This window comes from Nicotiana sylvestris, chromosome 9 (genome assembly GCF_000393655.2).
Source record: "Nicotiana sylvestris chromosome 9, ASM39365v2, whole genome shotgun sequence".
In the NCBI taxonomy this organism is placed as follows: domain Eukaryota; kingdom Viridiplantae; phylum Streptophyta; class Magnoliopsida; order Solanales; family Solanaceae; genus Nicotiana; species Nicotiana sylvestris.
Window position 1 is genome coordinate 88,942,494 of NC_091065.1, and position 21,583 is coordinate 88,964,076.

The following is a 21,583-nucleotide window of genomic DNA, read 5'->3' on the forward strand; positions in this document are numbered from 1 at the left end:
CAAGACAACACTGAATTGCCCATAAGATTGTTTAACAATACGCACGAGCATGGGATGAACAAGTTCTATTAAGTTGAAATGAACCAATTTGACTGACTAAATTATTAAACAAGGCAGGGTTTCACACAACTGACTATACAGACTTGTGATACCAAGAATAGATTCCCCAAATAATATGACAAACAAAACAGCGAATTGGCAATAGAATAAACAAAATGCCAAACGTTTGTTCTTGATAAACAAAATGGTCGAATAAACAAAATGCCAAAACAGAGGACTGGTCTAGTTTCAATTCGAAAATGACCAGAGAAAAGAAAAAGAGACGGGGAAAGATTGATAACAGAATAAACAAAACTAGGAAATAAACTCACCGGCCAGGCTCGAACTGGGAAATGACATGCTGAGTCAACACAACATAATGCCAAACGTTTGTTTTTGCTGGAGAACAAACGGGCGTCATTATTTTATGCTGAAATAGACTTGAATAAACCAAGAAATCCAAACAAACGACCCCCTTGTGCACTGGTCACAATTTAGGGTTCTAAGGCTTGAACTTAGATTTGATATTCAACGAACTTTGGTCTGATTCGAAAGGAATCCATGATGAATTCGTTATGAATGAGTCACAGGGGGTATGTGGCGTTGATTTGGGGTCGATTTAGATGAACTAGGGTTTGGGTCGATTTATTTGATCTAAGATCTGAGGGGCTCGGGGGTGATTCGAAGAAAAACGAGCGTGGATTCGGAGAGGGGATGGTTTGGTGGTTCAGGGGTGTGATTTTGGGGTTGTTTGGCCACCATCTGCCGCCGTGGGCGATTTCCGGCGGGCGGAAGGCGGTGGTATGTGGTGGTGTGTGTTTTGGTCTCTGAAGAGACGAGTGGGGGGGGGGGTGTTTGGTATATCAAAATTAGTTGATTAATCTGGGCCGTTGGATGATGGGAACCAACGGTCCAGATTAAGTCACTTAAGCCAAACGGGATCGTTTAGGCTTAGCTGGGGCGGGTATGGTTCGGGGTAAGCGGGTCGGGATAAAGACGGGTTATGGGAGGGGGATCTTGGACCGTTGGATTGGGTGATTGAATGGTTGAGATTGATTGGCGATGAAACGGTGTCGTTTGGTATGGTCTCTTGGACCGGCCGGTTGGGCCTGGATATGGGGTGTGACATTAGGCCTGAACTTTTCTTTTAAAACTGGCCCAGTCCGATTTTTAACTCTTCTTCTCTTGTTTCTTCTTTTTCTTTTATTTTCTTTTTAATTCCTAATTACCAAAAATTCTAAAATAAATTGTAAAGCCAAAATTAACTTAGAAAATACTAATTAACCCTTAATAATAATTATCACACAAAATTAAATACAAAGATAATCACACAATTTTGACATTAGACACTAAAAATGCGAAGTACGTTATTTTTTCGATTTTTCATTTTCGTAAAACAAATTACTGTTTATTAATCCTAAATTGCAAAATTAAATCGTAAATGCAAATGAAACACATATATTTTTTGTATTTTTCATTAATTAAAATAGAATAAACATTCACAGACAAAATACAAATAATTATCAAAAAAAAATATGCCATGTGAATTCTCAAAATTGCACACAAATTAAACCTTAAAAGGGGAAATTGAAAGGCGTTTCTCTCTAGGAAGAGAAGGAATAGTAATTTCGTCATCATTTTCCGGTCATAACTCCGGCATCCGATGGTGGAACTAACCAAACTTGGTGTCAAAAGATACATAATTTCCTTACGAATAATACCCAATTGGTTTCAACTTCAGATCTACAGTCAATTTTAGTAGATCTTAATTTCATTTTCATGAGTTACTGTAGCAGACAGTGTTCTTCATTCAATTTCAGCGATTCAACTAATTTCAGCACTACCTTTCAGCACAACAACTTGTTTTGATAATGTGAAAGTGCTTCTCTTCTAAGATTGGTTTGAATTCTAAGCTTCATTTTAAATCGAAATTACTGTTTTTACAGTTTGGACTATGAAATTGGATTCACAGCCATAAGCAGTAAGTAACGTGAAGCTAATTCGAATTACAGTAGCATCGTTTTCTTGCAAAGCTACTGCACCTTTGTCATGTAATTAATGTGCTAAAGAATTACAACTGTAATGGACACACAGGCAGGTGGCCAGCCACCTTTGGTGGTTGCACTGCCTACACAACCTCCTCCAAACATTGTACAAACATCAGGGAACACAAATAATAACAAACAGCCGATGGATTACTCCAAAATTCTGAAACCTTGCACTTTAAATGCTGCAATGCCAGAGCAACAGGAAGTTGAGCCAATTCTCATTCGTCCACCTACAATATTGAATGTAGAGCATGTTATTCAGTTCACAAAAGCAGAAGTAGAAAGGATGGATATCATCGAAGGATTACAATATGCAATAATTGGTAAATGTTCTTATGGCAGCCCAAAAATTCAACAACTGCGTAAGTTAATACCAATTCATACGGAATTAAAGGTGAGTGTAACAATGGATTTCTAGGGGATAGACATATTTTGATTAGAATGACGTTAAGGCAGGACTATCTTCATTTCTCATCAAAAACTCATTACATAAAGGACAGGGATGGCTATCAATATCAGCTTAGGCCATTGATTTATGACTCAAAGTTTAGAGCAGATGAAGAAACACCCAAGGCAATGGCTTGGATTTAATTCCCAGGTCTATTGCCAACCTTTTTTGTGAAGGAATGTCTATTTTCTCTAGCTACAACAGTAGGTAAACCTATGCATCTAGACATGGAAAAAATTAATAAAACTAGACCTAGTTGTGCTAGGGTGAAGGTACTAGACGATTTTGACCCTTCTGCTTGAGAATTTGGAGTTTTATTAAGTTCCTTGTTCACTAATGTATATTGTGATGGGATTTCCTGGCATGATGTATTGATCTTCACTATTCCATCTCCTGTTCTATCCTTGAAACTTCTTTCTACCCATTGTGCAGTATCTTTTTTTGCTTTTGATGCCTCCTTTCCATTGACTAGACCAACTAGTTTAAAGAAAGAGAATACGATTCAGAGGAAACGAAGTACTACTAGGAGCACAAGCTAATGAGGAACCAAATGAGAAGGACAAAGAAGAAGATGAGCAAAGTGTAAATAGAGATTCCCATGCCAATGACAACAATACAACTGGTAATTTTTTAATAAAGGGAGGATCAGAAAATATTGAGCACAACAATAATTATCAGATACCAGAAGTCACAGAAATTAGAAACTATGAAGGAAGAGGCCCAGAGGTAAATGATCCTGGAGGAACAGAAGATGATAAACTTCAGAAATCAAAAGAAGACCCACAAGGACACAACACAACAGAGAAGGAGAAACATCCAAAACAAAAAACAAAAATAGTAAATGTTACTGTTACATTGGAGAAAAACCAGTTGCAGCTGTTAAAAAAAGGAGAAGAGAAGACCTTGGTCCCTAAAAAGAATGCATTTGGAGCTACATCAGGAGGTAAGGAAGACAATGAAGAATGAGAAGAACCTGGTAGATCAGGATACGACATGGATCAAGAATCAACTACCCAACACCTTATGAATGCTGCAAGGCAAGGTGACTTATCACCTACGCAAGTGGAAAAGGCAAAATCAGCAGCAAAAGGTAAGAAGAAGCAACAAAAAGATAATTTTGCAGCCCCAAAAGCTGGGGTGCACACAAGGAGAACGCTAACTAAATCCAACAATCAGTGATGAATGCTCTCATTTGGAATATAAGGTCAGTCAACACACAACAGGCCTTAGAAAGGTTGACAAAAATGCACAGGCAAAATCACTATGAATTTGTAGGATTAATGGAGCCAAAGCAACAAGCAAAAAAACTGGAAAGGTACAAAAACAAGATAGGACTTGCACAGGAAATTTCAAATGTTTCCAACAAGATCTGGGCTTTCATAGATGAGGTATTTGAGGTGACTGTTATGTACAATATGGTGCAACAATTAACACTAAGATTGTTTCATAATGAATTACATGTGGAGTTTGTCCTAACATTGATATACGCTAAATGTGATACAATTGAGAGGATAGAATTATGGGATTCATTATATGCAATGGCAAGGGAAATGGATGCACCATGGCTTGTAGGAGGTGATTTCAATGTAATATGGGACGAAGAAGAGAAGTTTGGTGGGTTACCTGTGTCATTGAATGAAATTAATGATTTTCGACACTACATCAACACTTGCAATCTCTTCGACCTTGGATTTAAAGGCAGCATATTTACATGGTGGAATGGGAGAGCAGAGGAAGACTGTATATTCAAAAGGTTAGACAGATGCTTGGCCAATGTTGAGTTCCAACAAACATTTCCAGGAATAGAGGTGCAACATTTGTCAAAGACTGGTTCTGATCATAGTCCAATGTATTTGAAGTGTGATATTGAGACTCCACCAATAAAAAAGCCTTTTAAGTTCTTGAATTTTTGGGTGGAACATGCGACTTTTAAAGATGTGGTGAAAGAGAATTGGACAGTTGATTTTAGTGCAAATCCTTTTATTCTTTTTACTCACAAGTTAAAAAAATTAAAGAAGGCCCTTTCATTGTGGAGTAAGGCTACATTTGGAGATATTTTCCAAAAGATAGCAAGCATGGAGGAGGTAGTGATGGTTCAGGAAGCAGAATTTGAAGCAAACCCTACAGGGATGAACAGGGAAAGGCTACAAAAGGTTCAGGCATAATTGATCAAATGTCTTGAACTAGAGGAGAAATATTGGCAACAAAAGGCAGACATGACTTGGTTCAAGGAAGGGGATATGAACACTAAGTTTTTTCACGCACAAGTGAGAGGTAGGAGGAAGAGACTTCAGCTTAACAGAATTCAAAATAGTGGAGGAACATGGATTAAAGAAGAATAAGAAATTGCAGAAGAGGCTATCAAATTCTTCGAGGAACAGTTCATAGAAGCAGCTACTCCTTCATCATTTGATATCGTAGAGCATGTTCCTAATCTGATTAACACTGAGCAGAATGCATAATTGATTAAGTAGCCAACAAAAGAGGAGGTTAAAGTGGCAGTACTCGGACTTAATGGTGATAGTGCTGAGGGGCCAGATGGTATGACAGGCAAATTCTATCATTCTTGTTGGGACATAATAGGGGATGACCTGTAGGACATGGTGAGGGATTTTTTCAATGGTCATGAGCTACCCAAGTGTGTAACATACACCAACCTAGTTCTGCTACCAAAGAAAAAAGAAGTTACCACTTTTTCTGATTTAAGACCAATAAGCCTCAGTAACTTTTCAAATAAGGTTATATCGAGGGTGATACATGAAAGGCTAGTGAAATTTCTCCCGAGTTTGATATCGGAGGAACAATCAGGTTTTGTTAAGGGCAGGAATATAGTAGAAAACATCCTTCTAACTCAGGAGATAGTGATTGACATTAGACTTAGAACTAAGGTTGGACCTAATGTCATCCTGAAGCTAGATATGATCAAAGCTTATGATAGATTATCTTGGCTATTCCTAACCAAGGTACTGAGAAAGATGGGATTCACAGAAAGGTTTATAGGGATTGTCTTTGGATTAGTTTCAAACAATTGGTATTCTATTCTAATCAATGGTCAAGCTCTTGGGTTCTTTAAGTCCTCAAGGGGAGTAAAACAAGATGATCCTGTATCTCCAACTTTGTTTATCGTGGCAGCAGAAGCATTATCTAGGGGTCTCAATGCACTACATACTAACCTGTATTTTTGTGGATTTGGGATGCCAAAGTGGAGTCCAAAGATCAATCATTTGGCGTATGCAGATGACATGATTATTTTCTCATCCTCAGATGAAACATCTCTGATGCTAATTATGCAAGTGCTGAATGCATATGAAGTTGCATCTGGGCAGCTTGTTAACAAGACCAAATCAGCAGTGTACCTGCATCATTTAACAGACATAGAAGTGGTCAACAAGGTGGAAAGGATCACAGGCATTCATAGGAATGATTTTCCTATCATATATCTAGGTTGTCCTATATTTTATGCAAGGAGAAAGCTGGAATACTATCAGCCCCTAATTACTAAGGTAATGGACAAACTGCAATCATGGCAGGGTAAGTTATTATCAGTAGGGGGCAGGACAGTTCTCATATCCCATGTACTGCAAAGCATGCCTATGCATCTATTATCAGCTGTAAACCCTCCAAATTATGTGATAAATAGGTTGCACAAATTGTTTGCTCAGTTTTTCTGGAGCAGCTCTGTAGGAGGAACTAGTAGGCATTGGGCTTCATGGAATACCTTATGCATGCCAGTTGAGGAAGGAGGAATAGGTTTCAGGTCACTGCATGATGTAGCAAAGGCATTATTCAGCAAGTTGTGGTGGAATTTCAGAACAAAACCAAGCCTATGGAGCTCTTTCGTATGTCAGAAATACTGTAAAAAATTGAATTCTGTAATTGTTACATGGAAAAAGGGATCTCACATTTGGAGAAAAATGTTGGAATGCAGAGATCTGATTGAACATCAAATCTTTTGGCAAACAAAAAGGGGATCCTCACTATTTTTGTTTCAAAACTGGACAGGTCTTGGGGCACTATATTTTTTAGTTCCTCAGGACTTTGGCATTGATGAAACTGTACATAATGTACATGATGTTACCTTAGATGGTGAGTGGGATGTGGACAGACTATTTGAAATGCTTCCTGAAGACTTAGCAGTACACATTCTGGAGAAAATAAAATCACCTTCACCTCAGCAGGTTCTTGACAAGCCTTGTTGGATGCTGGAAACAGGAGGATATTTCAGTGTTAAGTCAGCATGGGATTATACGAGAAGAAGAGACGAACCAAGAATAGCTTATAGGATGATTTAGGTAAAGGGACTGCCTTTTAAAATAGCATTTTTCATGTGGAAAGTGAGGAAAGCAAAGCTACCTTTAGATGATTTCTTAAAAAGGGTAGGCTACTGCATGCCATCAAAATGTTGGTGTTGTGTACATCCTGACGAGGAATCTCTTCAACACTTGTTTTTTAGATCAGAAACTGCAAGGACAACTTGGAAGTATTTTCTATCGAGGGCAGGAATAGCTATGGAGGGATTAACATTGCACCAAGCAATCACAAAATGTTGGACTGCAAATGTGTGCTTAAGGCTCAAACCAGTAATGCAAGCACTCCCCTCATGTGTAGTCTGGGAACTCTGGAAAAGAAGAAATAGAATGAAGTATGGTGATGTTGTGACAACTAGCAGGGTGATTTATCAAGTTTCATCAAATCTCCAGGCATTGGTGAAAGTGAGAAAGCATGGGATAGACATGGTACCTCACAAATGGAAAGATCTATTATCTATGATGGAAAATTTCACTCCTAAACTTAAGGTTACCAAAGTCATGTAGGAATTTCCAAGTGCAGGATGGCTAAAAGTTAATACGGATGGTGCATCGAGGGGAAATCCAGGCAGGAGCTCAATAAGTTTTTGTATAAGAAATGAAAATGGTGACATAGTCAAGTCAGTAGGGAAGGAGATTGAGGAGACAACAAACACAGTAGCTGAAGCGAAGGCCATGGTAGAAGCACTAAGGTTCTGCAGATTTCAACAATACTCTCATGTATGGCTTCAAACTAACTCAATGTTATTAAAAAAGATAATGGATGGGATCTGGAAACCACCATGGATCATATTTGAGCAGGTAGAGGAAATGATGCAACTAATGAATGGGGGCAATTACACAGTTACTCATATTCATAAGGAGGGCAAAAAGCTGGCAGATCACTTGGCTAATTATGCTTTATATCATGGAGAAATAGAATGCCAACAATTCTGGCATCTAGATGCACAGGGAAGGAGGTTAGTTAATGAAGATAAGCTGCAATGTCCAAGTCTAAGGGTGAAGGTGGACATGAGATAAGAAGCAAAGAGAAAAGGAAGAGCAGGAGCCATGTCAACTTAATCGACCGATATATTCAAATCCTAAATGGAGGAGGATATAATGGTTGGTATTTATATCTATCTTTTCTCTCGTGTAGTTGCCACTACGAGTATATTATCCTATGCTTTCATAAAGCCAAGAATTAAAATGCATATATTGGCCATGACTTTGGAATGTCTTGTTTTCCATCAAGACAAAAGGAACGACAAAGGCAGGAACGCCTGGAGTTTTAATTTAATACAAATGCATGGGATCGAGGAGTCATCGTTAGAAGCAAAATTCGAGCTTTTTTGTAAGCACGCGTCCAGCAGTTTGAGAGAATATGAAGGCATGTGCATTGGGATAACAAAACTGGATGTAATCAGAGACATGGAATACACGCATGCTTCTAGCATTACTATATGAATGCATGCTTCAAGATGTTTGGGTCCTGGTGATTACTCGGTCAACGAGCTACAACAGTTGGGAGGACAGTTTAAATTCCAATAGGGATGCACGCCTATTTTCAAAAGGAATTGCACACTGGCATACACATGGGAAAAAAGGCATGCACATGGGGATTCGACAACAAAAAAATAGGACATGCAATTGCTCGCTGGCAGTGTAACGCAAGCTGGACAATGAATTGGAATATGGTCAAGCATGATTTCTCACGCTTCCGGAGGGGCACGCATGGCATACGCATGGATGCAGAAAGCCGTGTGCTAGTACATTGGGATGGCAACGCTGTCGAGAAAGCGAGGACAACAACTGGAGTAAGAATCGAAAGGAGCAATTTACGATGGATATTCATTCACGCTACCTACAAGCACTAAGATATGGGGACAGAGGAATCGCGGCATGCCTGGTAAACAAAGGCTTGGCAATGTAACGCTTAACAATAATAGTGCTTAAAAGAGTCATCGATGCAAACGAAAAGCTTAGAAGCGTGGCTGCAATTTACAAGAACAAAGCAGGAAAGTGTAGGCATGCCCGCATGGATTACTAACTTTGGGTGTTGTGCGAGCACACCTAATTCGAGCTGCTGGCAGTGTGTAAAAATGTTTATGCACAACACTTTTCTCCAGGATACAACGCACGCCTGTAGTTTATTACAATGCACGATGCATCATGGGTAAATTCAGTTTGTATTTTTAATACATTGCACGCAGCATCGTGGGCTTCACAACTTTATTTTCTTTATTCCAAGCGTGTCACTTGGAACCATATGCACGCATGATGCATAGTACTACAGACATCCTCAAATTAACGAGAGATCCGGAGAGTACTCGGTCAAGGAGCTACAAGAGAGGGGACATACAAAAAGCAGGTGCAAAAGGATGTCTGGATAGTGTTTGCACCAGCATTCTTTTGGAAATGCAATGGAAAAGTTTGCAGCACATGGAAAAGACATCAAGACATTAGCATGATGCTGGTTATTTTTTGGAAATACAAACTCATGTATCAAAAGGAGCAAAAGCATGTGAAGCATGGGTTCAAATACCAAACAATGAAGTTGATAATGTAGACAAGCACATTGTAGGCATGTGCATTACTTTGGGTGCAAATGCCAAGGACCTTGGCCCCCTCAATAGTGTGGGAATCTCAAGGGGACATCACATGATCAGGTGCTACAGTACCGTCTGGCTACAGTAACCTTATGCTACAGTAACCGTATGCTACAGTGACGTCTGCTACAGTGCTGTATGCTACATTGCCGTATGCTACAGTGCCGAGCTACCAAATTGGTGGAGTCGACGTGACGTTGCTGAAAAGGGTCTATACACGCAAATCAATTTTAACTCTAGAACTGGGACGCTTTGGACTAGAGATACAACGTCGGCATGGACTCACATGGGCTGTTTTGACAACTACAAAGTTTTAGTAGGCATAATGTGATATCAATTTGAGTATTATGCTCATATTTGATACTACGTACATTAGAGTGCAAAGTCTATTTCCTTTCATTGAAGGTAGACAATGACAATTTCCTAATTATTGTATTTTCTTTTCTATTTTTAATAAAAAACTAGCCCTAGGCGCTTGCCTAGCGGATTGAAAAAAAAATTGCACACAAAGGAAAATTATTTTATTTTGAATTTTTGGAAGTAGTTCTCATAGGGCAAAAATCACGTGCTCACAATTATGTTGTTTTGTTCTTGTATCAACTGAATCTTTACTTGGTTCAAGGGTGATCAAATTCGAGGGTCAAGACTACTTGTTTCATTTGGTTATCTTTAATTCCTATTTACTGTCAATTTCAATATCAATCTACATTTATGCTTAGTTTGTGCCAAGTAAAATTACGTATCCTTAAAACCACAATATAAATTCAATTGTTATCCATTTTTAAGGTAAATAGTTTGGCGCCCACTGTGGGGCTAAGGATAATAGTGATTTCTTGGTACAATTTTTTGTACCACACACTATTTTATGCTTGTTCTTTGATGTGTCTTTGATTACAAAATTAAAAAATGTCAAACTCTCAGTCAACATCTCAACACATTGACAATGATCTCAGCCACCACGACGAGAATGAGAACATTGCACCAGGAAACATTGTACCCAATACTGGCCTCGATGGAGTTCCGACTGTTGATCCAATTGACGTCAGTTCGCATGTAGCCATAACGGAAATTTGGCCGTCGATCGAAAGCAACATTCGTGGGGGTACGCGATCAACCACTAAGAATGCACATGGCGGTGAATATGGCGGGATCAGCCTATGGGCAATCTTCAAAATATTGCAAGCCCAATAGGCAGCAATAGCTCAGCTTCAAAATCAGAACAATACTCCAAGTAGGGTCGAACTCGAGCCATCCCAAGAAGTTGTACACGGGGTCGAATCTGCTTTGAGAAAATCGAATAAGAAGGAATCGGAGATCAATACTAATTTTTTAAAGATGCTCGAGGAACTGACAAAGCGAATCAAGAAAGGGGAAAAGAAGATCGAGGAAAATGATAATAAGGTGGAAACGTATAACTCCAGGGTCGACCAAATCCCAGGGCACCACAGATATTGAAAGGACTAGATTCTAAAAAGTTTGTACAAAAACCTTTTCCCCTAGTGCGGCTTCGAAGACAATCCCCAAGAAGTTTCGTATGCCCGAGATTCCTAAGTATAATGGGAGGACTAATCAAAATGAACACGTCACCTCACACACATGCGCCATAAAAGGAAATGACTTGGAAGATGACGACATTTAATCCGTATTGCTGAAGAAATTCGGGGAGACTGTATCGAAGGGTGCTATGATATGGTATCATAATTTACCGCCTAATTCTATTGATTCGTTTGCTATGCTTGCAGATTCTTTTGTAAAGGCACACGGTGGAGCCATTAAGGTTGCAACAAGAAAGTCGAACCTTTTCAAGGTAAGGAAGAAGGACAACGAGGTGCTCAGAGAATTCATATCTCGATTTCAAATGGAAGGAATGGATTTGCCAATGGTCGCTGACGATTGGGCTGTCCAAGCTTTCACTCAAGGTCTCAACGTTCGGAGTTCCATAGGTTCACAACAGATGAAGCAGAATTTGATCGAATATCCAGTTGTCACTTGGGCTGATGTACATAATCGATATCAGTCAAAGATCAGGGTCGAGGATGATCAACTGGGGCTCCTTTTGGGTCCATTTATCCTAACAAGCCTGTGGATAGTATCAAAAGAGAAATAGATTGAGAACCAAGATCGAATAGAGATAGATATCAACGGTATAATGGAGACCGTGAAGGTAGTACATCTTAGCGAAACTCTGCACAGAATGAGAGGAGGAATGATCGAGGTCAAAATTTACGGGGACTCATGAGCAAGAGTGGGTTTGGCAGGGATACCGGGCCCAAAGAAGCACCGTGATTGTCGGAATATAACTTCAACATAGATGAATCCACCATCGTATCAGCTATCGGACGTATCAAGGATACTAGATGGCTTAGACCTCTACAGACTGATCCGGCTCAGAGAAATCCCAACCAAATGTGCAAGTATTATGGCACTCATGTCCATAAAATAGAAGATTGCAGACAACTAAGGGAGGAAGCAACCTGATTGTTCAACGAGGGGAACCTTCGGGAATTCTTAAGCAATCGGGCCAAGAATCACTTTGAAATATATATTTAAATTGATAGAACAAGCAAGAGGTTCCACAACACATGATTTACATGATCGTTGGAGGGGTCGATATTACTCAACAGTGTTTAAATGCACCAAGGTGTCGATCACAGGGGAGAAACGAACTCGGTATTACATACTAGAAGGAACATTGTCTTTCAATGATGAGGGAACAGAAGAGATCGTACAACCCCTAGAACAACACACTCATTATATCTGCACTTATGAATAAAATTCAGGTTAAACGTATTTTAATTAATCCAGGTAGCTCAGCCAACATTATTCGATTGAGGGTTATGGAATAGCTCGGCCTATAGGATCAGGTTGTGCCCACGGCCCGAGTACTAAATGTATTCAATATGGCATGTGAAACCACCGAAGGCGATATACCTTTGCCAATAAACGTGGCTGGGACCATCCACGAACCGAAGTTCCATGTGATCGAGGGCCATATAAGGTATAATGCCCTATTCGGAAGACCGTGGATCCATAACATGAGGTCAATGCCCTTGACCCTTCACCAGGTTCTAAAGTTCCCAACGCTAGAGGGAGTCAAAACAGTCTACGGGGAGCAACCCGCCACCAAGGAAAAGTTTGTTGTCGATGAAGTAATACCGATATCAGCGCTCTTATCAACAAAAAGGTCAAGTTTGAAGAAAAAATAGGAGGTCAAATAGCAACCACAGACATCAACCATGGCCCAGTCGGGGATGCAAGGGACTGGCGAGGATGATGACTATGGGGTTCCTCGATCCTTCATAGTCCCCGGTGATTTCGACGCCACCAAATCAACGGTCGAAGAGCTGGAAATAATCATACCGATCGAGCATCATCCCGAGTGAAAGGTATACTTGGGCACGGGGCTAGCCCCTAAGCTCAGGAGAAAACTTATTTAATTCCTTAAAACTAACATGGATTGCATTTCTTGGTCCCATCTCGATATGACTGGGATCCCACCAAAAATTACCACCCATAAACTGAGCTTGGACCCGAAATTCCATCCAATGAAGCAAAAAAGAAGGCCCTAGTCCGAGGTCAAATATGCTTTCATCAACGAGGAGGTAACCAAACTTCTCAAAATAGGGTCCATCCGGGAAGTAAAATATCCTGAATGGTTAGCGAATGTAGTAGTAGTCCCTAAGAAGGGAAACAAACTTAGAATATGTGTAGATTATAAAGACCTAAATAAAGCATATCCCAAGGATTCTTTTCCTTTGCCTAATATCGATTGCATGATCGATGCCACGACCTGCCATGAGATCCTAAATTTTTTCGACGGCTATTCCGGGTACAACCAAATATAGATGAACCTGGAAGACCAGGAAAAGACCTCATTCATCACTAAATATAGTATCTACTGCTATGATGTAATGCCATTCAGATTAAAAAATACTGGTGCAACATATCAACGCCTAGTAAACCGAATGTTTGAAGAACAAATAGGGAAATCTATGGAAGTTTATATTGATGACATGCTAGTTAAGTCCCTGTGAGTAGAAAAACGTGCGTTCAGGGTCAGCTGTGGCAAATTTCTCGGCTTCATGGTATCCGATCGAGGAATCGAGATCAACCCCGACAAAATCAAAGCTATCGAGGACATCACAGTAGTAGATAACGTAAAGGTCATGCAGAGGTTAACAAGGCGCATAGCAGCCCTGGGGCGATTCATCTCGAGGTCTTCCGATAAGAGCCATAGATTCTTTTCATTGCCGAAGAAGAAGAATAACTTCATATGGACTCTAGAATGCCAACAAGCCTTGGAGAAGCTTAAATGGTACTTGTTGAGTCTGCTACTACTTCACACACCGAAGGCAGACGAACAACTTTACTTATATCTGGCAGTATCAGAGATAGTGGTAAGTGGAGCCCTAGTCCGAGAAGAACAAGGTACACAATTCCCTATCTATTATGTTAGTCGGACCCTAGGTGAAGCCGAAACTAGGTATCCTTATCTAGAAAAGTTAGCACTCGCGTTGATAAGCACCTCTAGGAAACTAAAACCATACTTTCAATGTCATCCCATATGTGTTGTAACAACTTATCCTCTTCAAAATATTTTGCAAAAACTCAAGCTTTCGGGATGATTAGCCAAATGGGTCGTAGAAATCAGCGGTATGATATTGAGTATCGACCCCGAACAACCATTAAGTCTCAAATCTTGGCAGAATTCGTGGCTGACTTCAGGTCGGCCCTAATACCCGAGGTTGAAAGAGAATTATTAGTCAACTCGGGTACATCTTCAGGGATCTGGAACCTCTTTACGGACGGTGCTTCAAACGTAAAGGGGTCCGGATTCGGCACCGTGCTAAAACCACCAACAGGTAACGTGATTAGATAATCTATTAGAACTGTAAAATTGACTAACAACGAGGCCGAATATGAGGCCATGATTGCAAGTCTCGAACTAGCCAAATGCGACTCCCTCCTTATTGTGAATCAGGTTAACTAAACCTTTGAAGTTCGAGAAGAACAAATGCAAAGATACTTGGATAAGCTACAAGTAACTCTACACCAAATCAAGGAATGGACTTTGCAACATGTGCCTCGAGATAAAAATAACAAAGCTGATGCCCTCGCAAACCTGGGCTCATAGGTCGAAGACAACAAACTCAATTTAGGGGCTGTCGTGCAACTCATGAGGTCAGTTGTCGAGGAAGGCCATGCCAAGATAATGTCACGCCCCAAACCTGGGGAGGCATGGCTAGAACCCGGTGTTGTGCTGGCCCGAGCGAACCATTGTATAACTTACTTGTTTTTCTTCTGTAACTATCATGGGCGAACATGGCCACAACTTATAATGTATAACTATAAGTAGGCAACACTGTATCACTAAACCGTATTTCTTAAAACATTAATACATATGGACCGTTAAGACCTCTGACATACTGTACATAATAAACATGTGTCTACAAAGCCTCTAAGATTATTTGACATAGAATGTGACAGGGTACCGGCCTACCCATATGTCTGTAGTAAAACTCTGACACGATAACTTATAGACTCGGTTGCACCCCGAATGAGGTGGAGTCTTACTGATCCTTCGCTGAATGCCAATCTCGTCTACTATAAGGGCTCTTCAAACTGATTATCTATACCTTGAGACATGAATATAGTGTTCCCAACAAAAGGACGTCAGTACGAATAATGTACTGAGTATGTAAGGCAGGTAAATCAGTATATAAATGACATGGAAGAAAACATGAAGGAAAGGACTCAACCTGTAAGTTTGAATAACTCTGTGAATCATTTAATACTTATAACATCATGCATATGCATATGAATGTCATATCGTGCATAGGTACATATGTTCATAACATCATCAAGCCTCTAAGGGCATCCCATCATATCATTTTGGCCACTGTGGGCAAATCATCAACATATACCAGCTGATCAGGTGGTGGTACGTATATAACATCGTAACCTTTTGCCATATTCCATATACATATATATACATATATACGCATATATAACGCCGTCTGAGGCCATATTTCAACCACTGTGGGCAACATCATCATCGTATACCAGCTGATCAGGTGGTGGTGTGTATATAACGTCGTAACCTTTTCCCATATCCCATATACATACATATATATATATATATGCATATATAACGCCGTCTAAGTCATATTTCAGCCACTGTGGGCAACATCATCATCGTCTACCAGCTGATCAGGTGGTAGTGCGTATATAACGCCGTACCTTTTTCCATATCTCATATACATATATATACATATATACGCATATATAATGCCATCTGAGTCATGGGTGAATGCACATGTAAATAAATGCAATGCATGAGAAGTACGTTAATAAAATCTTTCGGAATATCATAAGACCATTATACTAGTGCCGGCTCAACCTCCAGGCCACAAAAGATACATAATAACACCAAAACACTCGCTATATTCTTGTCACTAAAATTCAGATTATAAACTGGAGTAATAAATAATTGGGGCTTCTCATAAAGAACAGAAGAGATTCAAAGAGTATAAGAGTGATCAAACAGGACTTAAAGATCATGGAGAATTTTCTAGCTGAGATTTTTTTTATTGAGATTGAAGATGTTATATATGTTTCAAGCCTAGTTTCCGATTTTATTTTCACATTTTGAAACCAACAAATAGTACTTTGTATCCTGTTGACATGCAGATATTCAATCTCTAGACAAATGATGGATGCTTGCTATGGAGAGTCGGTATCATATTAGTCTAAAAAGGACATATTCAAGTTGTTTAGCATTATCCAGCATAAGACTAGATTCAACTACACAAAAAATAACATTCAAAATAAAATACTTTTGACAGCTTCTATATGGCAGGCATGTGGACAAGATAACAGTTCAGTAGGACAAGATCCTGATGCAAAAAGCATAATTGGCATCCTTGATATATATGGCTTTGAGAGATTCAAAATCAACACGTTTGGATAACTGTTTTTGCCAATTTTGAGTATATAAAATCTTTACCTCAAAATTAATAGCTCATTACATACTTTACCTCAGCTTTGAGCAATTTTGCATCAACCTAACAAATGAGAATTTTATTAAGTAAGTATAAGGCCTCATGGCCATTTGTTATATTGAGCCGCCTCTGTATTATACCTCTGATTAATATCACGAATTTTTTTTTATCAACTTCGTATTTTCTAAGACCCATGAATAGACGATATAATAATAATCCACATAGGGAATCAAGAATATAAACACCCCTAGTATTTCTCACAAGTGAGATCTAAAACAGATTAATATCTGAAATAGGTGTTAAGCTCAGTTAATAATATAATTTCCATCATCGTTCATGTTTTGTAAAAATCATCCTTTGTATTTGATTTATTTACAGATATTCTTTTGACGTAAGAAAATGGCCCTCCAAGTTATCAGTTGAAGGAGATGAGGAAAAATTAATATACTAACCATAATTGTAAAGACAGTTCTCCTAGATTGGAATTGAATCGTATTAAAATCAACAAGTAAGACTGTACCTGCTGCAGTTTGGAACTCACTTCCTTTTCTCATGCAGAATATAGATTTAAAATCCTATATATTGATTTTCCATAAATTTTCTCTTCTTTTTTTTAACACAATTTTAGAATTATGCAGACATTTTAAAAAGTTGGATTCAAAAGAGGGTACTGTAATATAACTTCGCATAAACATATTCATTATCTCATGCATCTCTCATATGGAGCCTAATAAAATTCATTTCATAGTATAGTGTATATTTGGACTACAGAAAGCTTTGAATAAAAGAAAAAAAAGAGTTGATATATATGAACACTAGAGCAAGGTAAAGTTTACCTCAAGAACATTAGTGTCTTAAAAATAACCTTCCTCATCAGAATTAGATTAATCAGCTAATTTGTTATTCCTCTTCTCCTCTTTGACTAAACCTCCATTAATAGATTTTCTGAAAGTAGCTTATAAGAGAGAATTTAACCAAAGATACCACGTAAGTCTGCATTTAAGAAACTAAACCTCCATTTTCTATGCTTTTGCTGCTGTTTTGCTTGGAAACGCACCCATGTAGATTAGTCCTAGATATAGATAGAAACAGACACAACAATACATATATATACACATACTCATATATATGCAAGAAGGGCCGTTGATTAGATCAACAAGAAATCACTAGCGTGTGGAAGATGGAATCAGGAATTAGTACAACTTCATGAGTCATGACTAATATTTTTAATAAGGTGACACCTTAATGGGCTGCCACGTGGGGGTGGGTGGAGATTTTAAATCTTTATCCATTATTAGGTAATTAGGTAATGATCCATTACCCGGTAATTAACTAATTACCTGCATAATTAAGAATTGTTTCAAATTACTTAAAACTCTACTTATTTTTAATACACTTTATATATCATACTATAATATGCTTTACTATCATGGTCATGTGGTACCATATAAAATAAATACATACACTATTAGTTAAAACATCCATGTAAAATACATATATTTTCTCAACTTCTAATTTTTCTAATCTCATATAAAGAGTAAAAAATTTCATACGCTTAATTCTTGAAATAGTAAAAACATAACCTTCTTTTGTAGTGAGAAAATAATTTCTATATTTGCAATAAAGAAAATCTCATAAACTTTTCTGATATTATGTGTATAATTTAAAACATATTCGAAAGTAGTAATATTAATAATTATATAAAATCATATTTTTTTTCAAACCATTTTTTTCTTTACAAAAAAAGTTTCACTCAAAATAATATATATATATAACGGTATCAAGGTTGTTAAACTTACGGGGTGCAACAATTATAATCATTGATATTCGTTTAATATGCTCATAAACTTTACCAGATTCAAATGGTTACTATCTTAGAAATACCATAACTTCTCCAAATTATATATAATCTAGGGCCAAGCAGTAGAAGCCTAGTAGAGTCCAAATAAGAATATGGTTCATTCATCAGAAAAAGAAATATGAAACTATCAGCAGACTAAGCCCGAAAAAGCAAGGTCAAAGTTTCTTAATAACTCACGGGATGTAACATTCTCCCCCCTTTAGAACATTCTTCCTCGAATGTTAACTCTTTGAGATTTTCAAAATTTTTACTAAGGTCTCCTCTATAACTAAACTAAAACACAATCTCTATCTGAACTCTCGATATTCACAACCTTTTCTATTTGAGTATCTCGTATCTCTTTCCCCTTTACCTTACTTACTTTTCAATATCGCGTCGTATCTTCTATTTCTTTCATAACCTCCCTTCCACATTACGCCTTAAAGCTCTCTTCTGTTTCTTTCATAACCCACCTTCTACATTATGCCTTAAAGTTCTACTGTGATACCTGCATCTCTGGTGCATACAAAATCTCGCAACAACTTCATACTGACTTCTTACTACTCAGCTCTATGGCACGATCTGGAAACAAAAGAAGGGTAACATTTCCTAAATGCCCTATAGCCTCTCAATTATAACTATGGCGCGCAATACACCCATAAGTGAGACACTACTAGGCACGGCTTTGTAGACTCCCTAGGACACGACCCACTCTGATACCACTCTGTCACGCCCCAAACTTAGGGAGGTGTGGCTGGCATCCGGTGCCGTGCTGGCTCGAGCGAACCATTATGTAACTTACTTGTTTTTCTTCTGTAACTATCATGGGCCAATATGGCCACAACTCATAATGTATAACTATAAGTGGGCAACACTGTATCACTGAACCATGTTTCTTAAAACATTAACACATATGAATCGTTAAGACCTCTGACATACTGTACATAATAAACATGTGTCTACAAAGACTCTAAGATTATTTGACATAGAATGGGACAGGGTACCGGCCTACCCATATGTCTGTAGTAAAACTCTTACACGATGACTTACAGACTTAGTTTCACCCCGAATAAGGTGGAGTCTTATCGATCCTTCGCTGAATGCCAATATCGTCTACTATAAGGGCTCATCAAACTGATTATCTATACCTGCAGGCATGAATGCAACGTCTCCAACAAAAGGACGTCAGTACGAATAATGTACTGAGTATGTAAGGCATGTAAATCAGTATATAAAGGACATGGAAGAAAACATGGAGAAAAGGACTCAACCTGTAAGTTTGAATAACTCTATGAATCATTTAATACTTATAATGTCATGCATATGCATATTACTGTTATATCTGCATAGGTACATATGTTCATAATATCATCAAGCCTCTGAGGGCATCCCATTATATCATTTCGGCCACTATGGGAAAATCATCAACATATACCAGTTGATCAGGTGGTGGTGCGTGTATAATGCCATAACCTTTTGCCATATCTCATATACATATATATACATATATACACGTATATAATGTTGTCTGAGTCATATTTCAGCCACTGTGGGTAACATCATCATTGTGTACCAGCTGATCAGGTGGTGGCGCGTATATAACTCCATAACCTTTTTCCATATCCCATATACATAGATATACATATATACGCATATATAACGACGTTTGAGTCATATTTCAGCCATTGTGGGCAACATCATCATCGTATACCAGCTAATCAGGTGGTGGTGCATATATAACGTCATAACCTTTTTCCATATCCCATATACATATATATATATATATATATATATATATATATATATATATATATATATATATATATATACGCATATATAACGCCATCTGAGTCATGGGTGAATGCACATGTAAATGAATGCAATGCATGAGAAGTACGTTAATAAAATCTTTCGGAATGTCATAAGACCATTATACTAGTGCCGGCTCAACCCCCATGCCACAAAAGATACATAATAACACCAAAATACTCGCTAAATTCTTGTCACTATAATTCTGATTATAAACTGGAGTAATAAATAACTGGGGCTTCTCATAAAGAACAGAAAAGATTCAAAGAGTAGAAGAGTGATCAAACAGGACTTAAAGATCATGGGGAATTTTCTAGCTGAGATTTTTTATATTGAGATTGAAGATGTTATATATGTTTCAAGCCTGGTTTCCGATTTGTCACGACCACGGTTCGCCCTCCATGAACCATCGTGATGTCACCTAGTCCTTTACGACTAGGTAAGCCTAAATTGCGGAAGATAACCAAAGTGCGGAATAAAAACAAATTAAAACATCATGAAGAGTGATAAAACAATATTTAAAAGTGCCGCTCGGCATACACAATATTAACTCTTAAAACCAATACATTTTCCCAAAACCCAGAAACCCATGAATCATAAGCTAAGAGATATATAAGAAGCTCTAACTCCAGAAATGTGTAACCAAAAGTGGAATACTAAAGGGCTATACTATTATAGAAAGATAAAAAGGGACTCTTCGATCTGTAGACGCAGCAGATATACCTCGAAGTCTCTACAGAAGCACCTCGCCTCAAGGATGATAAGACAAAGTTAAAGTACATGGATCTGTACATGATAAACATGCGCAGAAAGGGCATGAGTACACCACAGTGGTACTCAGTAAGTGCAAAGTCTAACCTCGGTCGGGTAGTGACGAGGAAGGTCAGGGCCCTACTGAGGTTAAATAAAATACAAAGTATAACAGTATAGAACAAGACACTATAATTAAGTGCAACAGTAAGAAATAACATAGAATATAAAGAGCAACAACAACTAGAACAGAGGCAAAATAATCATGGAAAGGAAATACAACTCAACACAGAGATAACAACCGGGGTACCTTCCAGGATGCCATCCTGTAGTCCCAATTACATCTATCCAGTGGATCTCCCGGGATACCATCCCGTAGTCCATCATATATATCCAAAGGATCTCCCGGGATCCCGTCATGTAGTCGAACTATCAGTGCGCGGGGATCTACCGAAATCCTAATCCGTAGTCTCAAATATAAATACCCAGTACTGAGGGAATCTACCGGGTGCAGTCCTATAGTTCCATATAACTGTGCAGGGGGATCTACCGGAATCCCACATCCGTAGTCCCAAATAAACAGACAAGGGAGATCTACCAAAATCTCACATCTGTAGTGTCAATGTAAATACACATCAGCAACAGGAAAATATTCAGAAATGGCAAATTTCATATTAAGGCAACAAGTAATTCTAGCCTAGCATGTTGCACAGAATTTAGGTAAGGCAGTCTGAGCAAATAAAGCAATTGAAT